Consider the following 11282-nt stretch of genomic DNA (forward strand, 5'->3'; position numbering starts at 1 on the left):
TAAACACAATCTGCTGCCTTTTGCTTGATTTGTTCGTGATAACATGTCAGGCAGGTCTTACTGATTCGGTTGAGTTATGATTTCTGTGGTTGCAATAAGAAAATGAAATAACATGTTGTTATATGCTTCTGATCCAACTTGAAATAACACACCTACTTGTTTTTGGCCTAGTAGCATTAGTCGCTTGTTAATACTGTTTATAACTTATTGAGAGTTTTAGACTACTGGTGTGTTAAATGAAACGCGTCCATTACCTGGGAGTGTTAACAATCACGTCCTAAACTCAATCAGGCTTCGGCCTAGTTTTGGTAATGTGATGATTAAAAGTACTATTTTTATATTATAAAAGATTAAAAAAAATTTAAATATATTGCCGGTATTATTATTTGCAATTTGTCCTCCCTATTAGTAATAAACTATTCTTAAACTTGAGTTTCGCATTACATTGCTATTATGAGAGCTTCTAGAAAAATATTACAACATAATCTGGAAGATTCTGATGCTATTTAATGCTAGTAGTCGATGGTGCGGCAGAAGCGTATCGAAATATGCTTCTCAGTGCTTCTCGGTTTTTGTGTAGAATTGCAGAATTTATAAGAATTGGATGCCATCAGTAGGGGTTAATCGAGCGACACGAGCGAGCTGTTTATACGAGACCGAAACGTGGATCATTTAAATTATCGCGAAAATTCAGCTCGTGTTCGAGCTCGTTTATTAATGGAGCGAACACTGAGCTGGCTCACGAGAGGGCCAACGAATAATAAATTTAACAAAATTAAGATTAATATATATTAAAATTAAATTTATAGAATCTTATCCATTGAACTTTGATCTAATAGTTGAACTTATACATATAAATGAGTCTTGTTTAATTAAGCTCGGATTTATATTTTATATTTGCAAAAATTTAAATATAAAAATATATATTATATTAATTATTTATTTTATATAAAAATATAATTATATCAATATAAATTATTGTATTCGAGTGTTATCAAGCCTGATATGAGTTCCAGCTGCTTCAGCTCGTGTTCGGCTTTATAAACGAAGCTGAAAAATCGCATCTCGTGTTCGGCTCGTATTACTAAACGAACGCGAGCGACTATGACTCATTTGAGCGAACACGAGCTGGCTCGCGAACAGCGAGCTGGATTGCCACCCCTAAATCTAAGCACACTTCTCGGTTTTCCGTAGAATTGTAAAAATTACATTTTAACATATACAATTGGTGCAATCTAAGCACTGTTGTTATCTTAGTATACTTTCGTAGTACTGTCGTGCTCACATGATGCATACCACCCAGAGTCCCCGTGATAGGAACATAAATTTGAGGGAAAGGATCTAAATGCATGTTCTTTTGTCGGAATAAAGTGCAAATCTTGATACTTTTGACAAGAATTTTTCTAGCATTTAGCTTTTAAATGTGTAGTTGTCAAAAGAAAAGTTGTCTACATCAAACTTTACACGTGTCCAACTTTTCTATTAATGAACGTTTACATTGTAAGAGATGCATGGGAAATTCTCCTTGATTATGCAAATTATTATCGGCTTTTTTGCATACAAAATTTACTGGTTTTGTATTTTTGCAAAATCAGATCTTTTTTTTCAATTTTGCAGATTTGAACTGAGTTTTTTTAGAAACTGATCCCTATTCTCTCTCTATTTTCTCTCTTCTTTTTTGCTCCTCCCGCTTCTTCCCCCTTTCCATCCTCCATCACCTCGCATGTGGCCGTCGTGCTCCTCTCCCTACCTAGCCCACATCTTCGCTGCCTCTGATGGGTTTGAATGCGGCACGGACCGTGGAGGTGAGGGCGTGGGTTGCGGTACAATTTGAGACTATGGTGCGCAGCGGGGTGCTGGAGCTGTAGGATGAGGGAGGGAGAGGAATGAGAAGAAGGGAGATGAAGTGTACGGCAATGTCCTTTGCATTCTTCTTACTTTATTTTTTTTGTTCTTTCTCCATAAAAAAATAAAATACTATACTATTTGATTATATGTTGCACTAGTTGATTAGTGCAATAGACTATAAAATTAATATAACATACCGTCAAATAGTGTAATATATAATCAAATAGTATAATATTTTTCTAATCTTGCACTCTTTGACTGTATATTATACTATATTTTTTTTTGTGCTTCTTAAAAAATACAATATATAGCCAAATAGTATAATATTTTTATTCTCTTTAATGAATAAAAATAAATAACAAAGAAAGAAGAAGAAAAAGGAGGACATCGACGTTCCCTTCCTCGCCATCCATCGCCGGCACGTCATTGTCGTCGCAACCTCAGTCTTCTCGACATCCACCCCTCCATTGTAAGAGGGAACCCCTACGAGATCATTGGCCTCACGTTTGCATCCTAGATCCGCAACAAAGGTAGTGGAGGAGCAGGAAAATGGAGAGAACGACAGTGGAGAAGGAGGAGAAGGGAGAGGATGAAAGTGGAGGTGGAGGAGGAGGAGGGAGAGGAAGGGGCAGTGACGGCAACAACGATGTCGAAGGAGATGAGCAAGATGAGAGAAAAAGGAGAGGCATAAGGGTATTTTGCTCAGATTTAAAAAATTGAATCGAAAATACAAAATGCAAAAAAGTGGCCTTGTTTTGCAAAAATGTTAAACCAATGATATGTAAATTGGCCATTATTATTCCAAATAAAATATAATAATATGAATCTATGATACGGTTTTAACTATGAAGAAATGATAAAAATAATACTTGATTGAATAATTATTATTATTATTTTTTTCTGAAATAACTGTTTGAGAGAAGAATTTATTTTATTTCATGCTCATATTTGATACATACATCTTTCTGAACTTAAGGTCTCTTACTATAATTATAAATTAATTTCAAATGCGTAAAATTGATGTGACTTATGCATTATAAGAATTTTTATAATTTAAAAATGGAATGAAAATTTTAGTAGATTTTGCCATTGTAAAGATAAACATCTCGAAGAGTAATTACTGACTTTTCCAAGAGTCTTCTCCTCTCTTTCTCTCTCTAACTCTTCTTACTAACTTCCTTACCTGCTTTCATTCTCTCTGGCTTTTGACCGGATTTTGTCTAGGTATCCGGTCAATCAGCTCGAATTTTTATTATCACTATTATTTTCCTACAGTTTCACTTGTTGTTAGTATCTATATTTTGTTCCACATTCTTCCGCACAATCATCTAATTTAGTCATCTCCTTCTAGCTCGCCTCTCTCACTACTTAGGACTTCTCTCTTCTCTAACTCTATCAGGTTGCACATACTTTATGCATCTTTTTTGATTTGGAGCTTGGCAGATCCGAAGATGAAAATATTCTACCGTGCTTCGAGAGACAAGAATTGAAACAGTATTACAAGCTGATTGATTGATCTTTTAGTAACGGGCTTCAATATTTATGAGTTTAATATATTTGTCGGTTATTTTTGTCATTTTATTTTGTTTTGGGATATTCATATTGAAAGTAAAATTTAATCTATGAAATACCTTAATTCCGATTTAAAGATCGTGATAAAACAGGATCAAACTAAACCACTCGCTCCAACGGATCAAATGCAAGATAACAAGATGGAAATTGTACTAATTTTCACAACCCAAATGTCAAATCCTCCAAGAAGAGAGTAAAATTTCTATATCTAAAGAGTGATGAAGAGTAATCAGTTTTTGGCAGAGAGAGGGAGAAGTGTTTCACCATACTCTCTTTTCTCTCTGTTGTGGGTTTGTAACTGCACGTACAGGATGGTTTCCTAACCAACTAAGGAAACCACCACTTAATGGGTTGGGTTTGATTTTGCCCATCATGGGCGACCCGAAACCCGATTCAAAAACCAACATCTCCCACTCGCAGGTGATGGGCAAATAATTTTCATTATCTTGGTGATTTTCATACTGACAAATGGGTTGCGAGCCAACTCATAAGCCTATCTATGCACCTGTTAGGAATACATAATAGCTGTGAAAACCAAAGACGATATTTTATCCTTACCCATATCATAACTCGCTATGCCCTAGACAAACTTAGTTATGTCAAATTAAGTATACCTAATCCCTCAAAATGGCTATACTTAATTTTTCTTTTTTTACTATGTATTCACAATTATATTCGAACTTTTCTACAAAAGTAACATAACTGGTCGACAGTGAATACATATGTTTGACATAATCTAAAATGTCTTTCTTTTGTTCTCATACTTATCAGTTTTAGACCAACCACTTTCCTAGACATGCCCCAAAAGGCTAATTATTTCATCACCGCTGTAAACATGCTAAAGTAGCGAACATTGATCTATCACATCAGAATATAGACATAAGTTACTAAGGGCACTCAAGAGACCATTGTATATTTAAGATCTCGAGGAACTCACACAATGAGAATGCAGGGATTCTATTTATTTAACCTCATTTTCCTCATAGTCACTTTTACATACGCGGTATGAAACGCGTGTTACGGTGTAATTTCTCCTCTAAGGAGCGTATGTCAAATAAAATCATAAACACCGTACAGATTTCGGTTAAACACCTCATTGCATCTAACTCGAGTTCTCTCTACAACAATTTTATCGTATTGTCTATCAGAGATCTCACATCTGGTAACTCAGGCTAACATGATTGTGGGGTCATCATGTTCGGTCCAAAAAGATACAACTAATTCAAATACGGACCTAATCTTGACTTTAGTCAAGGCGACATATATATGTACACTTTTAAACTCTCTTATAGTACGTCTTTGGTTTTCTTAAAAGATGAATGTACATTCGTCTCATCTCAGCACGCTTTCTTCGCGTCTGAGGCAGTCGCTCGTGTGAGAAAGCCGACTACATCCTGGTGACATACCTTTTAGATATCACATATTTTGTGCGAGTATCAATGTATACTCTTCACATAGATAATAGAGTAGAGTGCAAACTTCATTAATACAATGTACTAATACAACATTGTATGGTCAATCTTAAAGTACAGTACATCATATTCTACGCAATCCTAACGATTCAACATGTGATCTGAACACATCTCTTGTCAGAGGTTTCGTGAATGGATGAGCAACCATCAGATGTGTAGATATATATTGTAGAAACACATCCTTTTGTACCACAATGTCTCTTATAAAATTATTCTTTATATCTATGTGCTTTATTCTTTTATGATATTTCGGATCCTTTACAAAAGCAATTGCAGCTTGATTGTCACCCTGGATTTTCACAGAGTTAAAGTTATCTTTTGTTATTCCCAAACTTTGTAAAAATCTTCTCAACCAAACTGCCTCTTGTACTGCAGCTGAACATGCTACAAATCAGCTTCCATGGTTGATAATGCAGTATAATTTTGTTTCTTGCTATTCCAAGAGATGGCGCTATTGCTAAGTAAGAATACATAACCAGAAATGGATTTGTGCTCATCCAGATCTCCCGCCCAATCTGCATCTGAATATCCCACAAAACGCAAATCTTTTCCTTGATAACACAATGAATAATCTGCAGTTCCTTTGAGATATCTGAGGATCCTGTTAACACCTTTTCAGTGTTTCATACCTGGGTTTGATTGATAACGACTTACTAAACCCACGGCAGAACATATATCTGGCCTCGTACACATAGTTGCATACATTAGACTTCCAACAGCAGTAGTAAGGAACTTTAGCCATTTCTTTTCTTTCTTCTGGAGTTTTAGGACACATATCAAGGCTTAAGCCTTCACCCTTTGCTATAGGAGTATCAATGGGATTACAATTCTGTATATTAAATCGTTCCAAAATTTTCTTGATATAAGGCTCTTGTGAAAGGTCCAACAATTTTCTAGAACGATCTCTGTAAATTTTCACTCTAAGAATATATGGAGCTTCCCCCATATCCTTCATTTCGAAATTAGAGTGCAACCACTCTTTAATGATATTCATGAATTTCTTATCATTTTCTGCCAACAATATATCATCAACGTATAGAGATAAAATTATAAATTTACACTCTTCACGTTTAATATATACACAATAATCCTCATTGATCATATTAAAATCATAAGATGTTATAGCTCTATGGAATCTCAAATATCATTGTCTGAATAATTGTTTTAGGCCATATAATGATTTATTTAGTTTACTAACTTTATTTTCTTAGCCATCAACTTCAAAACCCGAAGGTTGATCCATATAAATTTTTTTCATCCAACTCAACATTGAGAAAAGTTGTTTTAACACCCATTTGATGTAACTTTAAATCTAAATGAGTTAGTATAGCAAGAATTAGACAGATGGAGGTAAAACGTACTACCGGTGAAAAGGTTTCCTCGTAATCAATACCCTCTTGTTGAGTATAACCTTTCGCCACTAGGCGAGCCTTATACCTTTCAATGGATCTATCTGCCTTGCGCTTAATTTTGAGAACCTATTTGTTCCCTATAGTTTTGCGCCCTGGTGGCAGATCAACCAAGTCCCAAACATGGTTGGATTTCATTGACTCCATTTCTTCTTCCATTGTAATTTTTCGTTGTTCTTTTTCTGGACAAGATAAAACCTCTCTTACATTCTTAGGCTCGGCTTCATCATGTGAAGCTACCATGAAGACTTCACCCTTAATCTCAAATCGTCGTCGGGGAATGATTTGACGATTGCTTCTTCGTAATTTTGAACCATGTGGATCATATTCACTTCCACTCGGTTCAAGTGTGTCGTCATTAACGAAGTCCTCAATTTTATATAATTGAAATTCCTTGTCAATTTCACCTTTACTGGGAAATTCGTTCTCTATGAATGTGGCATCACGTGATTCTATTTCAGTTAAACCTCCCTTGGAATGTTCACCTAAGAACACATAACCTTTTGATTATTCTGAGTAACTTATAAATATACATTTCTTTCCTCTAGGACCTAGTTTTCCATACTCGTGGGAAGAATCGTGAACATAGGCTATCGACTCCCATGGTCGCAAATAAGTTAAATTAGGTTTCTTATCTGTCCATAAGTCATAGGGAGTAGATGCAACTGATTTTGAAGGCACACGATTTAATATATAACCTACTGTTAATAAAGCATCTCCCCAAAACGAAATAGAAAGATTTGCTTGTGCCATCATGGATCTAACCATTTTTAATAAAGTCCTATTTCTTCTCTCTGCAATACTATTTTATTGCGGAGTTCCAGGAATGGTCAGTTGCCTTTCAATACCCTTTTTATTACATAATTCTTTGAACTGTTCAGATAGATACTCCCTACCTCTATCAGTTCTTAAGGCTTTAATCCTTCTATCCAACTGATTTTCTACAAGGTTAACATAACGTTTGAAGCAATCCAATGCTTCTGACTTGTGAGCAATCAGATAGACATAACCAAAACGGGTGAAGTCATCTATAAAAGTAATGAAGTATGAAACTTCATGTCTTGCCCTAACATTCATTAGACCACATATATCTGAATGAATTAATTGCAATGGATATTCGGCTCTAGTTTCTTTACCAAATGATTTTCTAGTTGTTTTTCCAGCTAGACAGTGTTCACATCTAGGCAAATCAATTGCAGTGAGTGAACCTAACAGACCATGTTTAGCAAGCCTATTCATCCTTTCTTGACCAACACTCCTAGTCTAGTATGCCAAACATTTGTATTCACATTTGTATTGCTACAAGAAGCAATTGAAGAAAATCAACTACCAACATAATTATACATATTATGTTCACAATCCAATACAAAGAAACTATTTAATAAGTAGCCAGTATCATAATAAACAGAGTCATAAAATATGTCAACACGATTGTTGCAGAAATTTAAACCATAACCTAAACCTAAAAGAACAGATACAGAGACCAAGTTTCGTCGAATCTCTGGAGCATATAGAACATCATGTAGGAGTAAGCTTTGGCCACAACGCAACACCAACTTGCACGTGCCTATCCCTTTTACATCAACTTTTGCATTGTTTCCTACATATATCCATTTAGTTCCAGCTTGGACTCGATGATACTCTACAAATGCACCTCGGTCTCCTGCTACATGATTTGTGGCTCCTGAGTCTACAATCCACAAAGGATAAGAATCTGTTAGCAACACCGTACTAGAAACACAAATAGTATTAAGAAAAATAGAATGAAATGCTATATTTTTCTGCTCAGTACACTCACGAGCAAAGTGACCCAACTTGCCACAGTTATAGCACTTCATCTTACTCTTATCTTTCTTTTTCTTCCAAAACCGTTTGCCTTTCTGATTTTCTTTGAACTTGTTCCTTTTAGGTCCCTGTCCAGTCTCCACTCCCTTCCTCTTTCTATTTCTTCCAAAACCGTTTGCCTTTCTGATTTTCTTTGAACTTGTTCTTTTTAGGTCCCAGTCCAGTCTCCACTCCCTTCCTCTTTCTATTTTTAAATTTCTTATACCCAAAGCCTGAAGCTCTGTGTGAACTGGATTTAGTCAATATAAGCATGTACGAGACCTCTTGTAGCCCCAAGATGCTCATCTTCCAGTTCTACATGACGAGCCACATCAGCAAAAGTTTTGATGCTGTCGCTGTGAGTTAAATTAACTTTCATGTGCTCCTAACTATCAGGAAGAGAACAGATTACTGCTTGAACTTGCTGCTGATCAGTAAGGGTGTGTCCTGCTGACTTCAATTCCCTTATCATGTTAGACATCTCTCTTAGATGTTGTTTGATGGTATGATTAGGGTGCTTCTTATAATTTGATGGTCAACTGTCTCAATTTGATTACAGTTGTTCCTCCAAATTTCTCCTTTAGATGAGCCCACATTGCATGAGCAGTAGGAAGTTGCTTGCATTCACCAATGAGATCATCAACCATTGAACTTATCAGAATTCCACGAGCAGAGGAATCCTTTGCTTTCCTAGCACGATAAGCTTCTTGATCTCTTCTATGCTGAGCATTATTTCCTTCACCAGGGTCGGTCATGGTATGGTGAATGGCTTCTAATGCTTCTTGTTCCTCAAGAACATGTTGAATCTTAGTTTGCCAGATATTGTAATTGTCACCATCCAATTTTTCACCCTTATTGAGATTTGTTATGATATTCTTTGATGCCATGATATTTCAAAGCTACATAGAGACATTATAAAATTAAATACTAGCACTTACAAAAATTATCTAAAACACATATATCACTTTATGCTATATAATGTACTAAGTTAATCATGATATAATATAAGAAATAGAATCAAAAGTTCACTATGTTCCCAATCATCTTCTATGTTCAAATATTATATCATCACAAACTTGACATTCACTATATAAAGAAATAAATTCTAGATAATAAAAAAAAAGTTCAAGATTTCTCCAAATCTAAGAACTCCCACTCAACTAAACATTTATCAAACAAATGAAGTACTATCATCAGCATCCATAAAAGAAAGTTATGTCATACCATTTATAACTTTAAGTATTAAACGAAATGCATTCATATTCATTAACAAAAGAAAATGCTACATGTGCTACAACTACATAGTGTTGATTAAAACACATAACAACAACAACATAAAACAAAAAAATATTCTCCATGGATACAAATACAATTCGAACTAATTTAATTTTCACTGTTAAACACTCTACACCATGGTTCTGCAACAACATCATATGATACTCGTTCCACAATGTCAAGTGCTGCCTTTTGTAAGAATAGGCCTCCATCAGATCTGCCAAGAGCAGTGCACCTACCATTTCGAAGATTAGGATATAGAGCCAAAATATTTATCCTTCTTATAGCACTTGTAATGTAATGACGATTATATACATCCCTGAATTTCGATACCAGATCACCATAAGATAGTATGAATCATACTTGCTTTTAAATATATTCCACAAAGTTTTAGTCCAATAATCTGATATTGAATTTCTCAACGCAAGTGCTCTCTGAAAATCTTGAATGATATAATCGTCGTTTTCAAGTACATTGAACAAGTCGTCTAAAGACGATATATGTTGTTCCATAGTGTGACGGATTCATCTTATAAGTCATGATCGGGCGTAATAGTCTATCACCACATCTTCCCCTCAAGACTCTCTTAGTCCGAATAGTACGTGCTATATCTAACAACAAAATTTAACATTCATGAACATGCTATATCTAATAAAATTTAACAATCATTAGCATGTAAAATTTTCAATGTAAATATTTTATCTACAATATTATGGCATCAATCAATACATTATGATGTCAATTAAACAAAATAAAATAATTCATAATTTGCTAAAACTATGCATGAGTTTAAAATAATTGAACCATTATAGAATAGTCCATTAAAAAAAATAAAATAGCAGATTGCTCTTTTCAGAAATTGAACCCTTGACCTCATTAACATGAAAAACTTAACCTTGCTGCACACAACCAACAAGTCAAGTGGCAAAATGTTAACTTTATACAAACTTTAATGTATATATACATTTTCGATCGTACCACATTATTACAATCCAATAACCCGTTTATATTGGATTAGATCTCGAAAAAGAGATCCATTAACAGAATATTACGAACTCATTAAGTCCGTGTTCAATTCATTGTACTCTTTTTTTTTCGAAACGAAGAAGAAAAAAATAGAGCAATTTTCATATTATTAATTCTCATTATAAGATTGACAATTCAAGTCAAAAAATTTAAAGATAAATTATCACTTTAGAGTTAAATCATGTATACAATCTTAAGAGAAGCAATCTCATACAAATTTCTCATGCATAAAAAAGATTTATTCATAACAATTTTCATCATAGAAACAATTTAGAGTCAAGGATTTGGTTTAAACATGCTCTGATACCAATGAAAGTAAAATTTAATTTATGAAATACCACAATTCCGATTTGAAGATCGTGATAAAACAGGATCAAACCAAACTACTCGCTCCAACGGATTAAATGCAAGATCACAAGATGAAAATTGCACTAGTTTTCACAACCCAAATATCAAATCCTCCAAGAAAAGAGTAAAATTTCTATATCCAAAGAGTGATGGAGAGTGATCTGTTTTTGGCAGAGAGAGGGAGAAGTGTTTCACCATACTCCTTTTTTCCCTCTGTTGTGGGTTTGTAACTGCACGTACAGGGTAGTTTCCCAACAAACTAAGGAAACCATTACTTAATGGGTTGGGTTTGATTTTGCCCATCATGGGCGACCCGAAACCCGATTCAAAAACCAACACATATTTTCCTTCTTTCTTTGTGTAAAAACTATCTAATATGTAATGCACCTCTCCTTTTTCAATAAAATGTCCATGTATTTTAACCTTAAAAAAGAGAAAAAAAAAGAAGATAAACATTGTTCTCCACCCACTCAATTCCATCCCTTTTGTCTAAGTCATTCTAGAAGGG

This window comes from Ananas comosus, linkage group 3, assembly GCF_001540865.1.
Source record: "Ananas comosus cultivar F153 linkage group 3, ASM154086v1, whole genome shotgun sequence".
In the NCBI taxonomy this organism is placed as follows: Eukaryota; Viridiplantae; Streptophyta; class Magnoliopsida; order Poales; family Bromeliaceae; genus Ananas; species Ananas comosus.